The 19954-nt window shown below is 35.1% G+C and overlaps 1 pseudogene; it reads right to left on the minus strand.

The window, feature by feature from the left end:
• Window positions 1–1092: 1092 nt before the first annotated feature.
• Window positions 1093–2136, minus strand: LOC144252882 (M-phase phosphoprotein 6 pseudogene; annotated as a pseudogene).
• Window positions 2137–19954: the final 17818 nt, after the last annotated feature.

The following is a 19954-nucleotide window of genomic DNA, read 5'->3' on the forward strand; positions in this document are numbered from 1 at the left end:
CCTTCTGTAATTGATTTTTCTTTATGGTATTAGGTACGAGTTAGGATTCACTTTTTAATGTAACTGTCCAGTTGATTCAGCACCATGCATCCTCTTTTCCAATATACTCCAATGTTGTAGCATTATTATGTAACCTTACATGTATCTATGTGCTTCTGGACTCCATTAGACCACCTTAATTATAATAAGAAATAACAAGTCTTGATATCTGGTAATGTAGGTTTTCTGGTTCCCTCTTTGAGATTGGCTTTATGTCTTGTGGCTCTTTGCTTCTTCATATACACTTTAGAAACAGCTTTTCAGTATATAGAATATTTCATTCATCAATGACTGGATGTACTTCCTTCTCAGCAGCACATAGATCTTTCTGTAATATAGACCCTGTTCTGCAAGCTGTCACATATTTTGGCATGCAATTGTCATATTTTCTAAACATATTTTAGCATCTGTATAGTTATTTGGTGGATCCCTTTCATTGATATTAATTTTTGTGTTCTTTTTTCGTGATTAGGCTTGTTTAGTTTTTATCAAGCTTAACTATGTTATTTCTTCTCTATTTCATATATTTCTATATTTCTCTCCTATCCTTATTTTTCCTTCCAACTACATAATTTGAAAATAATTTTATTGTTATTCTAGCTTCTTTCTGACATGAGAACTTTGAGTTAGAAATATTCAATGGAGTTACTGTTTCATCACAGAGATCCTGATATTTTAAGCTTTTATTATCACTTAGTTTAAAGCACTATTTATTTTTTTATTTATTTTTAGTTGTAGTTGGACACAATATCTTTATTTTATTTATTTATTTTTCTGTGGTGCTGAGGATCAAATCAAGGGCTTCACATGTGCAAGGCAAGCTCTCTACCACTGAGCCACAACCCCAGCCCCCAAAGCTCTCTTTGTTTACTTTTTAAATGCTTTATTCCTTGACCTCTGAGATATTTATTTTTTTATTTTTTTTTCAATTGAATACATCAATATATTCTAAATTAATGGCTGATATTAAAAATTACTATTTGGATAAGTTACATTATCTAGACTAAAATTATTTGGAAGTCCAAGAAAACAGAAAAAGCATGTGGAAACAGATATTTATTACAGAATATTTTTAAAAAATTAAATGCCTTAAACAAAAAACAATACCATAAAGTGATAGACCTGGTAGCATGCAAATACTTCAGGTTGGAGAGTCATGTTTGCTCTTGATGAATGTACATATAATAAATTCCTGACATTTGACTCCAAAATGAATGTATGAATCGGCTGGACATGATTATATGACTAATAATTTAAAGTAAAATATAATCTTAAAGGCAATTTAAACACTGGCATTCATCTATAGGAGTCCATTCAAGGTCAGTGACTGGAAAGATATATAAAAAGAACTGAGGTAAAATCTTTAGGAAGCAATGCTGTGCCTATGAACATCTGTAAGATTCAGGCTCAACTTCTGCTTCTGACGAACCTGATTTGGAAAAGGATGTATAACATCCATTACACATCTGTTTCAAACACAGTCTATTTCTAAAGTTACACATCTCTTTACAAATAAATATCAAGTATTAATAGCTGAAAGATGCCACTGGGATGGGCTCCAAAGTCTGCTGTTCTCATGGCCACCCCGAGACATATTTTAAGGCATCATTTTTAATCTTGGGGCTTTAAGAACATCTTTTTTGCTTTAACTGGTTTTATGTTTCCATTTTCATCTTCTTTGTAATTGGCACGGTCTCTTTTCTTGGCAAACTTTTTTCCAATTGTCCCCACCAAGGTCTCATATCTTCTAGCCATTTCCTCATCTGACACATCAAGCTCTACTATCTCATCTTCATCTTCATCTTCTGTTTTATTCTTAGCATTCATCTGAAGCATCAATTTCTCAACTTCAGGATTAAATCCTCTGAATGAAATTCTTCCATACAGAAGATCTTCACATAACAAGAAGCTCTGCTCCTCTATTATGACACTCTCTTTTTCTTTAAGCTCTGGCAAATCCAAGTACCAGTGCTCTTCACTGATGATCTTCTTTTCTTCTTCCTCTAGTTGTTTTTTGGTTTCTGAGTCCAGTCCCCTTTGCATGAACTTCATGCGCAGCAGGTTATTGGACAACTTGGTCTTGCGCTCGGCCGCCATGCTGGCTCCAGCCGCCAGCCTCGCCCACCAGCCCTCTCCTCTGAGATATTTATAAATGTGCCATGTAATTTTGAAATAGTTGACATGTGGGGGTGGGGTTCTAAATATCTTAAGGTAATTGATTTTTAATGTATTTTTTTATATAGACACAATAATTTTACTTCATCCATTTTTTTATGTAGTGCTTAGGATAAACCCAGTACTCCACATTTGCTAGGCAAGCACTCTACCATTGAGCTACAACCCCAGCCCCCCAATTAAGTGATTCTGGTATCCAATTATTTAAGCTGATCCTTCAGGATGAAAAAATCCTTCCTCCTATCTTCTACATCTATAGAAATCATATACTTCTTTCAAAGTTATGTACTAGTAACCCCTACTATAAATACCTTTCTTGATCTGTTCACCTTCTATGTTTGCCTAGTTTTATGTTTAATCACATCAGTTACCCTTCCATTGATTGACATATTGCCTTTCTAGTGTCTGATGTATTCTGCTGTCTGTCCTATTTTCTATTATTCCCCCTCCCCTCCCCTCCCCTCCCCTTTTCTCTCTCTACCCCTTCTACTGTAGATTTTTAATGTATTAAATCATGTAGGAAACAGAGTCAATATTTCAAATTGAAAACAAAAGTAATTGGAGGGAAAAAATATCTCCAATCAACTGAAAAAGAAATAAAAAAGGAAGGAAGAAAGAAGCAGCTTGTCATTTTGTACATGCACATATAAAAATGAGGCTCCAGCTTGCATCCTGAGTGGGACAGCATTGCATCTATGAATGAATGTAGGAAACTTTTTAATCATTAAAATGTTCATCCTTCCAAGTCATGAATACACTCTGTTTCTCTCTTTAAAATTTCTATCATCAATGTCTTGAAATTTTCAGTGCTTCAGATTGTAAATTTGATTTATTTTTATATATTTGATTTTGGCTATTGAAAATTATATTTTAAATTTATATTTTCTGTACAATGTTTTGTGGTACCTAGAAATGCATTATGGATGAGAGCATGTTGATTTTTGTATCCAGGAGCCTGGTGTGTTTCTCAGCATTCCCTAACTGTAGAAAATATCTCAGATAAGCAAGTTTAAAAGAAGAAAGTTTATTTCATATCACAATTTTGGAGTTTTCAGTTCATGATGGGTTGACCCTGTTGCTTCTGGGCCTGTAGCAAGGTAGGACATCATTTTGAGAACACACAGCGGAGGGAGTTGCTCACCTCATTGCAGCTGGGAAGCAAAGAGAAAGAACGGGGCCCACTCCCTTTCAATGGCACTCCCCCAGTACCATTACTCTCCCACCAGGTCCCAGGGCCTAATTGCCCCACCGCCACCCAGTAGCAGCACAGGCTGGGGACTAACCCTCTAACACCTGGGCTGTGGAGACACTTATCTACACCATACACCTGGCTAAATTCACTTATTAATTTTAAAAATTTTATAAATAATTTGGACATACTACAGTCTCAGACATGTCACCCCCAAATAATGGAAGTTTTGTAAAAATGCCACTTTCTTAACTGTCATTGAAAAAACCTTTTCCTGCCTGATTACAATATTCTACCACCTTCGGTATAGTATTGAAAAGAATTTGGATAATATCTTTATATCACTCCTGATCCCAGAAGAAAGTCTTAATTATTCATCATTAAGAATAGTATGTGCTTTATTTTTTTTGTGGATATATCTTACCCTATTTAGTAGTCTGTTTTACCTTGCTCTAAAGGGATTTTTTTTAAAATGATGAATGACTTTTGAGTACTGTCAAATTTTTTTAAAAGCCTATTGTCATAAATGTTATTTTCATTCAACAAATTATATTAAACTTCCAAAGTTACACAAACATCATAACTGGACAAGAGCCCATTTGGTTGTGACATCTTATTCTATTATATTGCAAATTCAATTTGCAATATTTCTTATTTGTTTCTGTGTTAATGGGAGAGGTTGATCTGTAGTTTTTCTTATAATGCCCTTCTTAGAATTTTATATGAGGTTTTAGATATATTGGAAATAATTCCCTCTTTTAGTATTCTATGAAAGAATTTATGTAAAGTTTATGCTATTTCTTTCTTAAATGTTTGAATAAGTTTACCAGGGGAGTTTATTTTACCCATTTTTTCCTTTTGGTGGGGAGTTTTAAAAATGTATTAAACTTCTTTCAACATGTTAAGAATATTCAATTTCTTTTTATATCTTTATTTTATTTATTTATTTTTATGTGGTGCTGAGGATTGGACCTAGGGCCTCACACATGCTAGGCGAGCACTCTACCGCTGAGCAACAATACCAGCCCAATATCCATTTTTTTTGTTTCCAGTGTATATGACCATTTCATTTATGTTTTCAAATTCATTACCATGAAGTTGTTTATAATATTTTACTATTAGCTTTTAAGGTTTTTAGGGTCTGTAGTCTTTCTTTTTAAATTGATGATGTTTATTGTTTCTTTTCTACCTTCTGAATTATTCAAAGATAATATTTTTAAAATTCATACTTTAAAAATATTTCAGCATGGCTGATTTTCTTTATTGCACAATAATTTCCTATTTTACTAATTCCACTTTTGTTCATTTATTTTTAGTTAGAGTTGCTGGTCTTTTGATCATCCTAGAATGGAAGCATAGTTAGATGAGTTATTTTAAACTTTTATCTTCTTATAATGTATATGTTGAAGTCTCTATTTCTTAAATGCTGCTTTAGCCAAGTCCTTCAATATTCAAAGTGTTATTTTTAAATTAGCTTTCAATTGAAATACATTTTTAATTTCTACAGTGATTCCTCATTCCATCTATTCATGCACTAAAATGTATTGTTTAATTTCCAAACAATCGGTAATTTTCTAGTTACTACTGAGTTACTAATTATGGGCTTAATTTCACTGTGGTCAGACAATACACTCTAAATGATTTTACTCTTAAAACAAATTGAGCCTTGCTATGTAACACTTCCATGTTCCTTTCCAATGTCTTTATTGCTTTCGTTTGGAGTAATTTTTATTTTTTATTATTTTGTTTACTCTGTGTTACCTTTCCAATGATACATAGTTTATTACAATCATTTCAGGAAAAAAAATTGGCAATTATCTTTTCAAGTGTTGCTTATGTCTTAATCTCACTCTTCTCTCCTTTTTTTGTTTCCTATTAGAAATGATGCTCCAAGAAACAATATTCATTTCAGCTTGCATTAAAATAAACAAAAGAAAAACAATAATATGTATTTTTCTCAAAACTATTTTCAAATAGGCCAGAATTGTTTCATACACAATTATATTGTCATTATAAAGATCTGCATTTTTGAATGTCATGATCTAATACAATTAACCCTTTGTGCAATGTTCTCATGAATGCAAATGATATTTAAAAATCTGAGTTAATTCCATTTTAATTTGTGTGTAAGCTGTGAAGACTCCCATAGCTAGATTACAATGAGTCCTGGCAGACCTTTGTGCCACTTACTTAATTTACGCTCAGACACCAACACCGTTGATTGCCATTGCTTCTGCACCACTAGTGCAAATGCCAGCAAAATGGAAAAGGTAGAAAGCATCTGAGCATCATGAGGACGAGATTTCCCACCTATGTAGACTACCATGCAGAAATGTGGCCTTGAACCTGGTTGTGGTTTTGTAAGGATTCTTTTCTCTCTTCTTAGCCATTTGCATTGAATATAATCATCCAGGCATTGAAATAAAATGGTCTGGAATGTTCCATGGGCCCTTTTGCTTGCTGGGTCCTTATGGCACTTTATCTCATCAATGCTGAGTGGTGGAAAGCTCCCTTTTTTTAGGAAGCTTTCTGTTAAGCTTTGTAAATTTCTACATCTTGTCACATCAAAATTTGAGAAATGAAAAAAAAAATCTAGCCAACTATTTTATGCTGTTCAAATCTCCAATTTTATCTCTCTAGTCACTAGAGACCATTCCAAGTGCTTCTGGTGACTTTCAGTTCATCAGCAGTGACCTGTCCTGTCTCAGTGAGGCCTGGGCTCTCACCCTCCTTGCCTGTGCCCACTTTTGGTAAATGCCGCTTGAAGTAGTGTGTGAATATAGAACTTGGGCTCAGTTTCCCATAATGTTCCTCCCTCCAGAATCTGGGCCCCTCTGATTCTTCCTGCTTCAGAAGATATATGATCCTCTTCAGATACGTTTCCCCTCACTTTGGCTTTTTCTCATTATTCCATAATAGTTCTACTGGAAGTTGTTCCATTGTGTTCAGAAAAGGAACACACTGGGTGTTTCTTTTAATTCAAATTAACTTTGTGTTGCTTCAGTTTCTATAGTTCTATATCTATTTTGTAACTTATAATGTTATTCCTGGGTAATGATATTTAGAACTTCTGGGTCATTAACTTTTTATTCTATAAGATGAAATCTGTTATTTTGCTTATCTTTTGACTGCTGTTTTTAATACAAGATCTATTTAAAATTTTATAGAAATTATGCTTGTTCTTTATAAAATAGATGTTTATTATGGCATCCTTTATCTTTAAATAAGGTATGTATTTGTTACCTTCTGGTTACTTAATACATTTTTATGTGCAGTCTTACATTTTAATCATTTATAGTTAAGAGATTTCTAAATAACTTGATGGCTATTAATAATGATACACTCTCAGAGTGATTAATTTTCTTAAGCAGATATAAATATTTTCTCTGTATCTTCTCCATCTTGGTATTTTATTTTTAATAGTCCTTTTATTTTTTTGCACGATAAGAACTTTAGTAAAAAAAAAAAAAGAACTTTAGTAAAAAGCACTTTATTTATTTTTTTCATTCATAGTCCTTGCCCTCACCTTTCCCAAAACAATTCTATATGAATTTCACAGATAGATGTTTCAGCATCAAAATGTGTTTCAAATTCAAACTTCACACTTATGCATGGGTCAAGACTTAGGTTATTTCGTCTCGGGGATATTTTTAAACACTCACATAAGCAAAAGGTAAAAGGAGGCATTAAAATAGATCCTCCACTCCTCATGTTTTTAAAACTTAGTAGGAGGCCACTTTTGAGTCTCAGACCCAAGGAGCTCCCTCATGCCCATTCAAGGCACGCCTCCACCTTCGGGGGCCCACTGACTCTGCAGCCCCACCTCTAGTGAGGCTGAAACCCGCAGCCAGGGCTGATGAGAATCTTGTTTGCAACTTTGTTTCTGTATACATTTGGCACATATCTCAAGTGCTCTGCTAGCCTGAAGTGGGCTACTTATATCCCTTTTGTATTGCTTCTATGACATACTGTTGGAGTATGTTAAGAATATAATCTGCAGAATTTACTCCTTACAGCATTTCAGCTTAAGTCCATTTATATACTTTGCAATAGTTTCCAGCAAGTAATGTTATGCAGCTTAGTAGGCAGAGTAATGGGCCCCCTACCCATAAGGTGTCAGTGCCCAAATGCTTAAGAATTGTGAATATCTTAAGTTACATGACAAAGAAGAATTAAGATTGTAGATAGAATCATGGTTTAGATTAGTCAGTTTTTTTTTTCCAGCTGCAACTAAAAGATCTCACAAAAACAACTAGAGGAGAAAAAGTTTATTTGGGTTTCAGAGGTCTGAGTCCATAGATGGAGGACTTCATAACCTTGGGCCCAAGGTGAGGCAGAACATCATGGCAGAAGGGCACGGAGGAGTAAAGTAGCTCAGGACATGGCAAGCAGGAGGCAGAGAGTGTTCCACTCTCTGGGGCAAAATAGAAACTCCAAAGTCATGCTGCCAATGACCTACTTCCTCCAGCTACACCTTACCTGCCTAAAGTTGCCACCTTGTTAATCCATATCAGTGGATTAATCCACTGATTAGGCTCCAACTCTCATAATATAATTATTTCACCCCTGAAGGCTCTTGCATTGTCACAAACTATAGCATGGTTGCTACTCAGATGACTAAATTACAATTATCCTGATTATTTATATATACATATCCTGAGCTTATGGGATCATAGGGTGGTTTACATGAAGAAGAAGGAGGCAGATGAATCAGAGCCTGAGTTAGAAAAGAAGATCTGATGATGAAGGCCAGGTTGGAGTGGTGTCATGGGATTTCTCATACACCATTGCTGGCTTTGAAATTCAAAGCCAGCTAGCAACCACGGAAGATGGGAAACCTCCAACACCTGGAATAGGTGAGGAGATGCAGTCTCCACTAGATTCTGCCTGAAGGAATGCCCACACCTTGATTTCAAAGTCCACTGAAACCTCGGTCAGACTTCTGACCTAGAGAACTGGAAGATAATTAAATTTGTGTTGTTTTACAGCAATAAATTGAAAATAATTTGTTACAGGGGCAGTAGGAAGCTAACCTCCAAATTCTGTTTTCTTCTTCAGTAGTTTAAATATCTGAGGAAGTCTATGTCTTCATGGCATAGAAAACTGAGGGCTAATGGTAAGAGACAGGGAGTGTTTTCCTCAAAACAAGACAATCTGTAAGAGGGGAACCCTGCAGCTTAGGGGTTTCTGTTTTCTCTACAGGCAGCAAAGGAAGGAGAAAAGGCCTTCCCACCTTCTGTGTGTGTGAATGTGATTCATGTTAGGTATGAAAGACAGATTGGATGATTTTTATCTTCATGAAATTCTTAGGCTTTAATCATAAGGCCTAAGAATGGTATATAATGGTAATAGCCTTATTTAAAAAAAAAATAGATGTTCATGTATCTTTCTTTCCTTTTTCATAGGCGTTTTAGTGGGAGTTTGGAAGATTCTGGCAGAAACTGTTTTCGTATCATCATTTTAATGGTGCATCAACTGTTTCACCCTGAACCCACTGAAGGTGCCTGTTAGGAACTCCAGCAGGAGCCTGTGGATTTGTATGAGTTGTATCTTATCAAGACTCCTGGCAAACTTGATTTGCATCAGTTTGTAAACAGAGTTGAGGCTTGTTTGAGTTTAGATTCCAAATTACCTAAAATTAGTTCATAAACTCTGATGTAAGAGTGTTTGTACATTGTATTAATCTCCTTTGAAAGACCAACACATTATTACATATATATGTATCAAATAACTTAAAATAATTCTGACATTTTTATGTCCCTCTACCTTGAAAAAACCACAATTTGGTACTGAAGAAGTACTTTGTTATTCTGTCTTTGTCCATCTCTCTCTCTCTTTCTCTCTCGCCCTCATTTATTAAGTGCCTTATGAGCAACTTGGTCATGGTCCATCACCTCTAGATATTTTTGTGGAGGACATCCATCAGTTACATTATTCCAATTAAATATGTGTTTGGAGATTAAAAAAGAAAATGTTCTTTATTATTTCAAAGGCCCTCCTATCCCATGTTTAAATATACAGTGAGATTCTGATTCAGACCACTGCTTTAAATCACTCTTATTTTTTTCACAATGGCATTAGTAAGAAAAGTAAACATTTTTGGTAATACAAATGTTACATCTCTGTAAACATGGGATATAGTCTTTTAAATTAAATATGTCAAAATGAATTAAAATGATGGAATATTTTAGTTTGGTTATTAATTGATTAGTAGTGCATTTAACTATTAGTTTGATTATATCAATGACTCATAAGCTTTGCCCTTTTTGTGGTCACTGGCAGCATAGCTGATTTTTAAAGGACTGTTTCTGGCTTCATTGACTTTTGTAGTGAGCACAGTTGCTTTCGGTCACTTGCTCCCTTTGATGATACTCTCTTTATTCACTCAATGATGAATAATAACCTCAGTATTCATATTCAAGTACTCCAAACACAGATGAACTAAGACACTGGATCAGATCCATGGAATACTCAACATGCTTGATTTTAACAATTCAAATGGTTAGATGATGCACTTAAGTTTGAATTAAATTTTCCATCCATGGATTCAACATGTTCTTCCAACTTAAAAAGAAAGCAGAAAGAGAGGTCCCTGCAAATATTAAAAAGAAATAAAAATAAGCAGAAAAGACCAAAAGATCAAGAGAAAAGCATCCTACATGACCTTGAGTGGATTTATGTTTTTGAGCCATGCATGGATAAATAGAAAAAGTAATCATAGTTCAGATATTACTGAGAACAAAGTAGACATTATTTATCATTGTTTCTAATTATTCATTTTAAAAATTGATTTTATTGCCTCTTGACTATTTCATAGTCTTATCACATTAGTATAAAACTAGTTGTCCTGTTGAAACCAATTAAAGTGTTTGAGTTAAATCTTAATTTTGGATGTATATCAATTGCAGAAATGTTCTGAAAAATTTTTATATTTCCTCTTAAATCAAAATGTATGAATCTCAGATACCAAATACTATTTAGTATATAATTCTTTAGCACATTAGAAATTTTCTGGTCAAATATAAATTTACTTCTCATTACATTATTAGTAAAAAATATGCAAATAATTTTTAGTGCATCACAATTTATGGAAATTTGTAATTAACTGTGGCTATCTTATCCATAGACCATGATCACATTGTCAGTCTATCTCTAAAATACAAAGCTCTGTATGTCAGTGTTCAAATATTCAATGTGAAGATATTTGAATAAATATTTTTTGAATAAATCTGGCCTTAAACTCATAAAACTCATTTCTTGTGTTCCAGAAAAGTATATTGATACTTGTTGCAGAGGGCAAGACAAACTTTATTCAGGGTGTATGGGAAATTGTCACCATAGATCTAGGGACCATTGCAATGGAATATTAAAGCGAGGGAGAAAGATTGGGCTCAAATCTAAATCCAGTATGGATAAGTGGGAACTTATAGCCAATAAAACAGGGTATAGGTCTATTGTGGTTTGGGTAACTGTTTCCCACAGTTTCATGTGTTAAAGTCTTTTTGTCCCCAGGGTGGCAATGTTGGGAGCTGAGGGAACCTTTGTGAAGCATGGACTAGTAGGAACTTCTTTGATCTTTGTTGACATACCACCAAAGGAGTCTATAGGACCTTGTCCATCTTTGTTTCCTGGCTCATGAGGTGAGCAGTTTGTTCCACCACATGCTTCCTACAATCACTGTTTGCTGTATCCACAAGAAGCCCAAAGCAGTTGCTCCTTCTGATCTTAGAATGGAACTTCCAAAACCATCAGCAAAAATCAATCTTTTTTCTTTATAATTTAATTATTTCAGGTATTTTGTTATAGTAACAGGAAGCTGACTGATATTGGGTATTATGTGGAAAATTACTTGGAAGAAACATCATGGGTAAGGAGAGATTTTGTCTAAACATTCCTCATAGGATTCTTGCTGGAGGCAGGCAGAGGAATCAGAGGTCACCCAGAGGATGGTGGAGGATGAATAACCAGAACAGGTATTTGTGGTGAACAGATGTCAAGGGCTAGGTGAAAGGGACGGTCATTGCTAAACTGACTTAGTAGGATTCTTGCTAAAGCTGAATTTTACAAAGAAGTACACAAGTGGGCACAGGAAAAGTTTCAGGAATCAGACTAATGTATGGTGAAGGAAAGACTTTCCATTACTAAATATTTTATGCTTTCCTTATACAGAGGCAGATGATTTGACTTCTTGATTTCAAAACACAAATTAACCCTGGTTACATTGAACAAAATAGTAATTTTTAGAAAGTTATTTTCAAGGAAAATTTTTTAGGGGAATGCTATAGAATTGGGCTTGCTCAAGGACCAATATCTACAGGACATCCCAGAGAAATTGCTGGATTAGAAAGCCATGAATCTTCAAATGATTCTTACTGTTGCTGTGGATGGCCCTGTACCCTTGACTACCACAGCAAAAAACAAACCTTCCTTAACATTCCTATGCTCCTTTGCATAACTTTCTCAGATTAATTTTAGCACCTTAGCCAGTAGCATCTTAGTGGCCAACTGCCAATTATTTACCTGTTAAGGACAGGGAAAAAGGAATCTCTTCCTCCTGAGATGTGTCTATGACCATCTCTACCTCAGGTGAAAAGGATAGCCAAATGCATTTGAAATTCTGTACCAGAAGAATTTTCCTTCTCCACTGTGCTTTAGAGCTGCCTACATATGGTGATAGTACTGGGGCAGTCTCCATTTTAATAGTACTGACATATGTCAATATCTTTAGGTGGGATTTGAATCTGGAGATTTATGCAGTAGTAGTTGTGATTTGAGAGGGAGGCAGCAATTCACCAAGAAAAGAGGAAACTGACGGTCTAAGCCCCAGATCCAGGTGCAAATTAGCTGTGCACACAGAGTCTTCCTGGGTTCTATTATTGATATATTGCTTCCTTTTGCTTTTGAAGTATTTCTGGTGTGTGGGAGGGGAATTGGATTTTCCTCTTACTCCTCTTAGGTTTATTGAGTGGGGTTCCTGCGAAAGAAGATAGATTAGCAAGAGAAAAGCATACAAATTCACTAAATGCAAAGTTTTTGAGACATGAGAACCTTGAGTGAGGACCTGATGAGACACTTAAACCTGAGTTTCTTTATTTATTCATTTATTGTAAATGTAAGTTTCATGAAGCTTGGAGTCATGGAGAACCATCCGAGAACACATGAATGTAATAAGCTGAGAGACAGTTAGGAGGAACTTCTGCTTTAAGTCTCTGCTCTGTGTCTCTTTGTCTTTGGAGCTGAGATACTCCTCTTATCTGAGTACAGAGAGGATACCTCTCACATGAAGGTTTTATGGTCAGCTTCAGAGAAGAGTGGGCAATGGTCAGAGAAGCTTTCTATGTTGCTTCTCAGATTCTGTCTGAGTCAGCTTTGCATTCCTATGACAAACACCTGAGCAGCACAACTTAGAGGGGGACTTATTTATTTTGGTTTACAGGTTCAGGAGTTTCAGTTATGGTCAGGTGGTTCTGTGGCTATGGCCTTCCATCATGGAGGAAAGCTTCTCAGCTCTTGGCATCCAGAAAACCAAAAGAAGAGAAAGGGCCAGAAACAATATATAGTCTCCAAGGGTCACCACTAGTGACCTACTTCCTCAAACCATAGTCTATCTCCTATAGTTACCAGGTAGTAGACTGTTCAAGTCATTAATGCATCAAATGGGTTAATCCACTGGTGAGGTTAGAAACTTCATGGTCCAATCATTTTCTAAAAGCCCCATCTCTGAATTTTCTTGCATTGCCTTCAATATGTGAGCTTCTGGGAGACATTCATATCTAAATTATTAGAGTTTCCTTCCATTTAAAATTTCAATATGCCAAGGTCTCCTATTTTGCAGTAGTAGGTCCTTTACAGCCATCACTTGCCATGCTTATCTTTATAGTAGATGAATTTTTTTTTAAAAAAAAGTTTTTTACAGTTGTAGATGGACAGCATGCCTTTATTTAATTAATTTATTTTTTAAAATGTGGTGCTGAGGATCAAACCCAGTGCCTCACACAGCAAATGCTTTGACACTGAACTAGTGCTGCAGCCCTAGAGTAGTAGATGAATCTTATGACTCCAAATTGATGATGGACAGCTCAGCTCATCTGCTCCTTAGGTGAATCTGTAATCAACTAAGGAGGCCAGGAACTGAAAGTTATATCAAAGCTACTTATTTGCATTAGGGATGTGGTGGTATTCTGACATCATAAGTTTTACTTAGGATGATTCTTTCTTGTTTTTATGATACTGGGGATTGAACCTAGGGGGCTATACCTCTTGAGTAATACTCCCTTCCACTTTAATTTTAATTTTGAGCCAGGGTTTGGTTAAGTTTCTAAGGGTCTCACTGTTTAGTGGAGGCTGTCCTTGTATTTTTGATCTTCCTCCCTTGGCTGAAGCTACAGGTGTGTGCCACTGTACCCAGCTACAACATTGTGCTTTGATATTCAATGTTCACTGTCAAATTTTCAGAAGGTGACTAGAGTTGAGTTGTGGGTTTTGCTTCTATCAGGCCTGGAGAAACTGATTAAGAAGCTTCTGTGGCTCTAGTTTTCTCATAATGCTTTACAAATGATGTTGCCCATGTTATGCCAATTAAGATAAAAGGATGACATTAAAAGGCCCAAACACAAATCTGGTGATGGAAAATCTAAACACATAAATTTTGTTTTGTCATTAAATATTAATTTGCTAGTTGACATCTGCTAATTAACTTATCCCTGTATCCTTATCATGAAAGTGGAATTTCTTGTACCTCTGACACTGTCAGAATTTCCAAGTTAATCACTGTAAGATATTAGGACAAAGGCAGTGAATTTTTCTGTATTTTCCCCCTCTGTTGCTTCATGTGATTAGATAGAGTAAATAGAAATCTGAAGGAAACTTTCATCTCTATCAAGACATTTCTGAGCAGGCCAACACCAAGTAAGAGAGGGAGATGAACAAACCAGACTAATTTAGCTTCAGTAGCTACTTTTCTGTGTAGAATTCTACTTAAAATGTTGTCTTTATGAAGTACTGGATGACTTGAATGTGTATGTTTTCTCCAGTCCATTTCATGAGTAAAATTAAATTCTCTTCAGAAATGTAATTCTGCCTAATTGACTTGCTTTTGCTCCTCTCCCACGATGTTTTGGAAGTATACCAAATTTATGTTAATGTCTTGAACTTCATAAGAACTAGTCAAGCATAAAAGAACTCTGAAGAGCTAAGAATAAGGGAGGTGCCTGCCAAATGCTATGGACAGATCAGTCGGGGGCAGCGGCATAGGTCCTCATAACCACGTGCCAAACTGCCCTTCTCCATCATATAAAGAAGTCTGTGATGGAGGCTGGAGGGAAGAGATGTGTCCTGCTGAGCTGGAAAGGCGAGATGCAGAGGAAATTAAGAGTTTGACTTTTTGCAAGTGAAATTAGTGGTTTACAATATGCAATTGGTCAAACATAAAGATAAAAATACTTCTTGTTTGGGTAATACAAATAGATACTAGCTATTACTATCAATCCAGTGCTAATTTTCCCTTAAGGACAAAGAAAAGCCACTCTAAATGTGAAGTCAGAATTCAGAGCTAATTAGAGAATACCACTGGGAAATTTAAAAAAAAATACAATTAAAAGGGGAAAGGGTTTTATGACTGTCTAGTTCAAATGAGGGTTCTTGTCAGAAACTAAAATTTAATCTGAGAAATGAAGAGCAAAATGGGGCATGTAATGAAATATTATTGAGACATGTGTATGACTTCGGTGATTTATGGCATATTTTTTGGATGAGATGACTTCAGTTTCATGTTGAAAAGCCAAATCCATTATTTTTATTAGCTAGAAAGTAACATCAATTTTATCATCATTCCAAACTCTAGATAAATTTAGTTGTTCAAGCTTCATAAGGACCTCATAATAAATGTATCCATTTGAATATTTCTGGAAAAATAGAGAAAGGATACTGCAGTTTGTCTTATAATTTGTAAAAAATAAGTCACAGCTTTACTCTATTTCAAAATTACCTTTCTGTCTCAAAATGTTTCTATTGCTCTTGCTTTCAAATGTCTGCATTGTACTTAGGCTCTCCCTGACCCTATGCTGTTTTAGTTCTCTATTTCCTTCTCAACACCACAAGGCCTCTCTGCAGAGTAATCTTCACATTCAGGATTTCACAGGGGCCAGGTGAACACCAGCATCAATGGCAACAGCAACACTGCTGAAGCTTTTTACCTAGTCCCTGTCCCGTGAGCATACTCCACAGGAACTCTTCTCTCCACCCTCACAATATGAATTTTTTGCCATTGAAACTGGGACTCAGGAATGCAGCAGACTGTGAATTGGCAAAGTTCATACGACTGCTGTCAGTCCAAGGATCAAAAGCAGTTTGACTCTGGAGTCACTCTTAAAATCAGAGCTGAGACTTAGCACGCTGTCTCATTTCCTTTTGGATGGCTAAGCATCCCTAAACTTACTGTTTCTACAAACAATACCATTGACCATCTTGTGCATTTTGTGGTTGCCTGTGTTTGGGTCGTGTGATCTTGGGTTTCCCACGTGCTGGCTTGGTCTCTGGTCTACTGGAAGCTTTACAGGACTGGAGTATAGAAGGTGGTTCATTCAATGTGGCTGGTTTGTGGTGGCAGCCAGTTGGCTGGGTGCTGAACTGAAGCCTCACATGGAGTTTGGTTTTCCTCCAGATGGTCTTCCTGTCTGATTTGGAATTCTTGTGTATGATGGGTGGGTCCCAAGGGGAAGCCTTCTAGTCCCATGAAAGCAAGAATTGAGGATCTTTTAAAGATTTAGTCTTGTAAGTTATAAGCATCACTTCTTTAGCATTCTAATGACCAAGGAAAGTTATGGGTACTAGCCAGACTCAGAGAGTAGGGAAAGAGACTCCACTTCTGTTTGGGAGATGTGGCCAAAAATAGGTGGCCATTTTAAATTACCATGCCACTAATTCTTTGTACTATAGGTCATGTCGAATTCAAGGACAATTTAATTGAGTATTTATATTTTAAAATAATGAAGTTAATCTATTCCTCCCATGCTCCCCCTCCTTACCCCACTATGCATCAGCCTCCTTATATCAGAGAAAACATTCTGCATTTGGTGTTTTGGAATTGGCTAACTTCACTTAGCATTAGCTTCTCCAACTCCATCCATTTACCTGCAAATGCCATGATTTTATTCTCTTTTATTGATGAGTAAAATTTCATTGTGTATATACCACATTTTAAAAAATCCATTCATCTACTGAAGGGCATCTAGGTTGGCTCCACAGTTTAGCTATTGTGAATTGTGCTGCTATAAACATTGATGTGGCTGTGTCCCTGTAGTATGCTGTATTTAAGCCCTTTGGGTATAGTCGCAAGAGACTGGGTCAAATGGTGGTTCCATTCCCATATTTTCAAGGAATCTCCATACTGCTTTCCATAATGGCTGCACCAATAGGGCAGAAGGGTGGGAGGGAAAGGGATGGGCCAGGGGTTTAGCATGGATGATGGAATGTGATAGACATCATTATCCAATGTACATGTAGGAAGACATAAATTGGTGTCAACATACTTTATATGCAACCAGATATATTAAAAATTGTGCTGTATATGTGTAATAAGAATTGTAATGCATTCCACTGTCATTTATTTTTTAAAAAATCAGTAAAAAATATCATCTGAGACAAAAAGGAAAATAAAAAATTATTCCAATTTAACATGACAATTTGTTTTCAAGAAACTTCTTAGATATGCTTATTAAAATTTTTAATTAAAAGTAACTTTGAATAATTTAGATGACTTCAGAATTATTTTGAGGAATTTCTTTTTTAAAAAGTTCATATTAAATGTAAACAATTTCAAAATAAACAAATAAATAAATAAGTAAAATAATGAAGTTAAAATTTCTTTATATAAATAGATATGAAATTATTAACTTCCAGATTTTCATATACTATTTGAAGCATAAACCCTGAAATACATAAAGTAGTTGTATTAACTAATATGTCTATGATTATATTATTTAATGCATGCTTCATTATAGGGAAAAATAGAAGCATTTAAAAATCTTTAATATTTAGTATTGTTTTTTCTAACCTGTATTGTTTGTAGTAAACAATTTAGTTTTTTTCCTCTTATTTTATATTATATTTTTGGAGTTCTACATTTCTTTATACAGCTCTCACTTCAAGGCTAGGGAAATGATAGTTCTATTATTTTTTTCTTAAAAAGATGACTGACCACATTTTGTTTCACACATTTATCTAATTTATTCATTAAAATACCATGACTAATGGCTGAGACTGTGTATAATTAGTTATTCAGTAATTGTGAAAATAATGGCAATAGAACTTTACATGTTTAAGACATCAATTGTATTATTTCATCATATTGTTCTTAGATTACTGAAAGCATGCCAAAAAAATTAAGAACTAATAAAATTATAAGATGGGATATGAGGTGTCCCCAGAATGCTCACGTGTTAGTTATTATATTAATGTCATATAATAGATTTAAATAGGTAGTAATATATAACAGTATCCTTCCAGTATTGAAAAATCCCACAATTCTGATCTAAGTTATTGAAAAACAGAGAGAAATGAAAGTAAGTTGAGCCAGAATAGGTATAAACAGGCATTATGTATAACATTGGGTGGTTGATTCCTAATTGCGGCTTACAGCTTTCAAATTCTTCAACTAAATATTATCTTTGCAAGTCTTTTCTGACATTTATGAAAGAACTAATTGATTTTCTGAAACAACTTCCTTTAAAATATATTAATATATGTAATAATATTTAAAACATTTTCTATGCAATTTTATAGATCTGTACTGGGAGATTTATTCTCATGATTGAATTAATATGCATCAAAACCTAAAGGGAGAAATATTATTATCCTCACATAGAAAGAGGAAATTCATAGCCAAAATGTTGAATACATTGTCTAAATTCACAGATGGATAAAGTTGTGGAGACTAAATTTGACCCTATAGTATCCTATTTCGAAGCCTGTGTTATATAGACTACACTATTAAGTACCTAATACTAGTTATTAAAAGGGTTAACTGAGCTTCCCCACATATCTCAAACAATACTTATCTGTATATTTATCTGCTTTCTGTGTTAGGTACTTTTGAGGGAAAGGAGGAATCAAAATTGAACAAAATGTTTGTGACCTGTTATGGTTCGGATATCATGCTTTCCCAGAAAGCTTGTATGCTAAACAATGCAAGAAGGTTCAGAGGTGAAATAATTATATTATGAAAGCTCTAACCTAATTAATGGATTAATCCACTTGATAAATTAATCATTTGGATTTTGGGGTGGTAACTGTAGGCATGTGGAGCATGGCTGTGGAATGTCGGTCACTGGTGGTTATGCCTTGGGGATTGTGTATTTGTCTCTGGCTCCTGGAGTCTCTCTTTGCCCATTGTTTCTGAGTTGAGCAGCTTTCCTCCAACATGTCCTTTCACCATGATACTCCGCTTCACCTCAGACTGAGAGCAAGCTGAACCTCTGAAACTATGAACCCCAAAGAAACATTCCCAAGTTGTTCTTGTCAGGCATTTTGGTCATAGCCATGGAGAGCTAACACATGATGTTCTTGGTTTTTCAGCTTAGTGGAGTAATATACCCACTAAGCAAATATATCAACTTATAATTAAAACATGTTAAACGTGCCAAGAGAGAATGAAACAGGCTGCTTCCAGATCAAATTACAGGAAATTATCTCCTAATGAAAATTCATTTGAACTGAGATCTGAAAAAAAAAAGTTTAAAAAGATGAAAAATGGGAGCACTTAGGATGATTTCCAGCCAGTGAGAAAAGCATATTTAGAGCCTTGTTTGGAAAAAAGCAATGCTTAAGTAATTTAAATAAGGTCAGTGCATATCTAGAATTCAAAGAGTTCATAGTAGCATATGTAAGATGAGGTCTGCAGGCAAGCAAAGGCAGTTATGTTTAAGATCATGCTAAATACTTTCATCTTAGCCTGAGATCAAGGCCATTGATATATTTTCAGGGTGGGTGGCAAGTTAGGTTTGCCTTTTTAAAACCCTCTGTTGGCTACATTGTAAAGTACAAAGGAGATAAAATCAGATGATTAATAAGTTTGAGATATATTTGTATATTGGAGAGATGATATCATATGACATATTGAACAGATGAGACTGGAATTCAGAGGAAAGTTCTAGGCTATGAAAAACTATTTTAGAGTAGAATATAGAGAAGTTAACTAGGAAAGTGAGTTGAAGGTTATGAGAGTGAGAATCACCAAAATACTGGATAAAAATTTGATTAAAATTATTTTTTAGTAACAAAATACAAAGTAAATATGGAAGGAAGTGGTAATCAATGTTGAATGCTTTTTAGGAGTGAAGAAAGAGTGAAGATAATTTGAATATAATAATGTAGAGACCATTGAATGTTTTGAGAAAACAATTTTCAAATAAGCTGGGACCCAAAGCCAGATTGGCATGGGCTGATGGGTGATCACCAGGAGTGGAACAAGATACAGAAAAAACAAACAAAAAAGACAAGCTATTCCAAGCTATACATCTTATGAAGAGGGTAAGATAATTAAGATTTAGACCT

This window comes from Urocitellus parryii, unplaced genomic scaffold, assembly GCF_045843805.1.
Source record: "Urocitellus parryii isolate mUroPar1 unplaced genomic scaffold, mUroPar1.hap1 Scaffold_62, whole genome shotgun sequence".
NCBI lineage: Eukaryota > Metazoa > Chordata > Mammalia > Rodentia > Sciuridae > Urocitellus > Urocitellus parryii.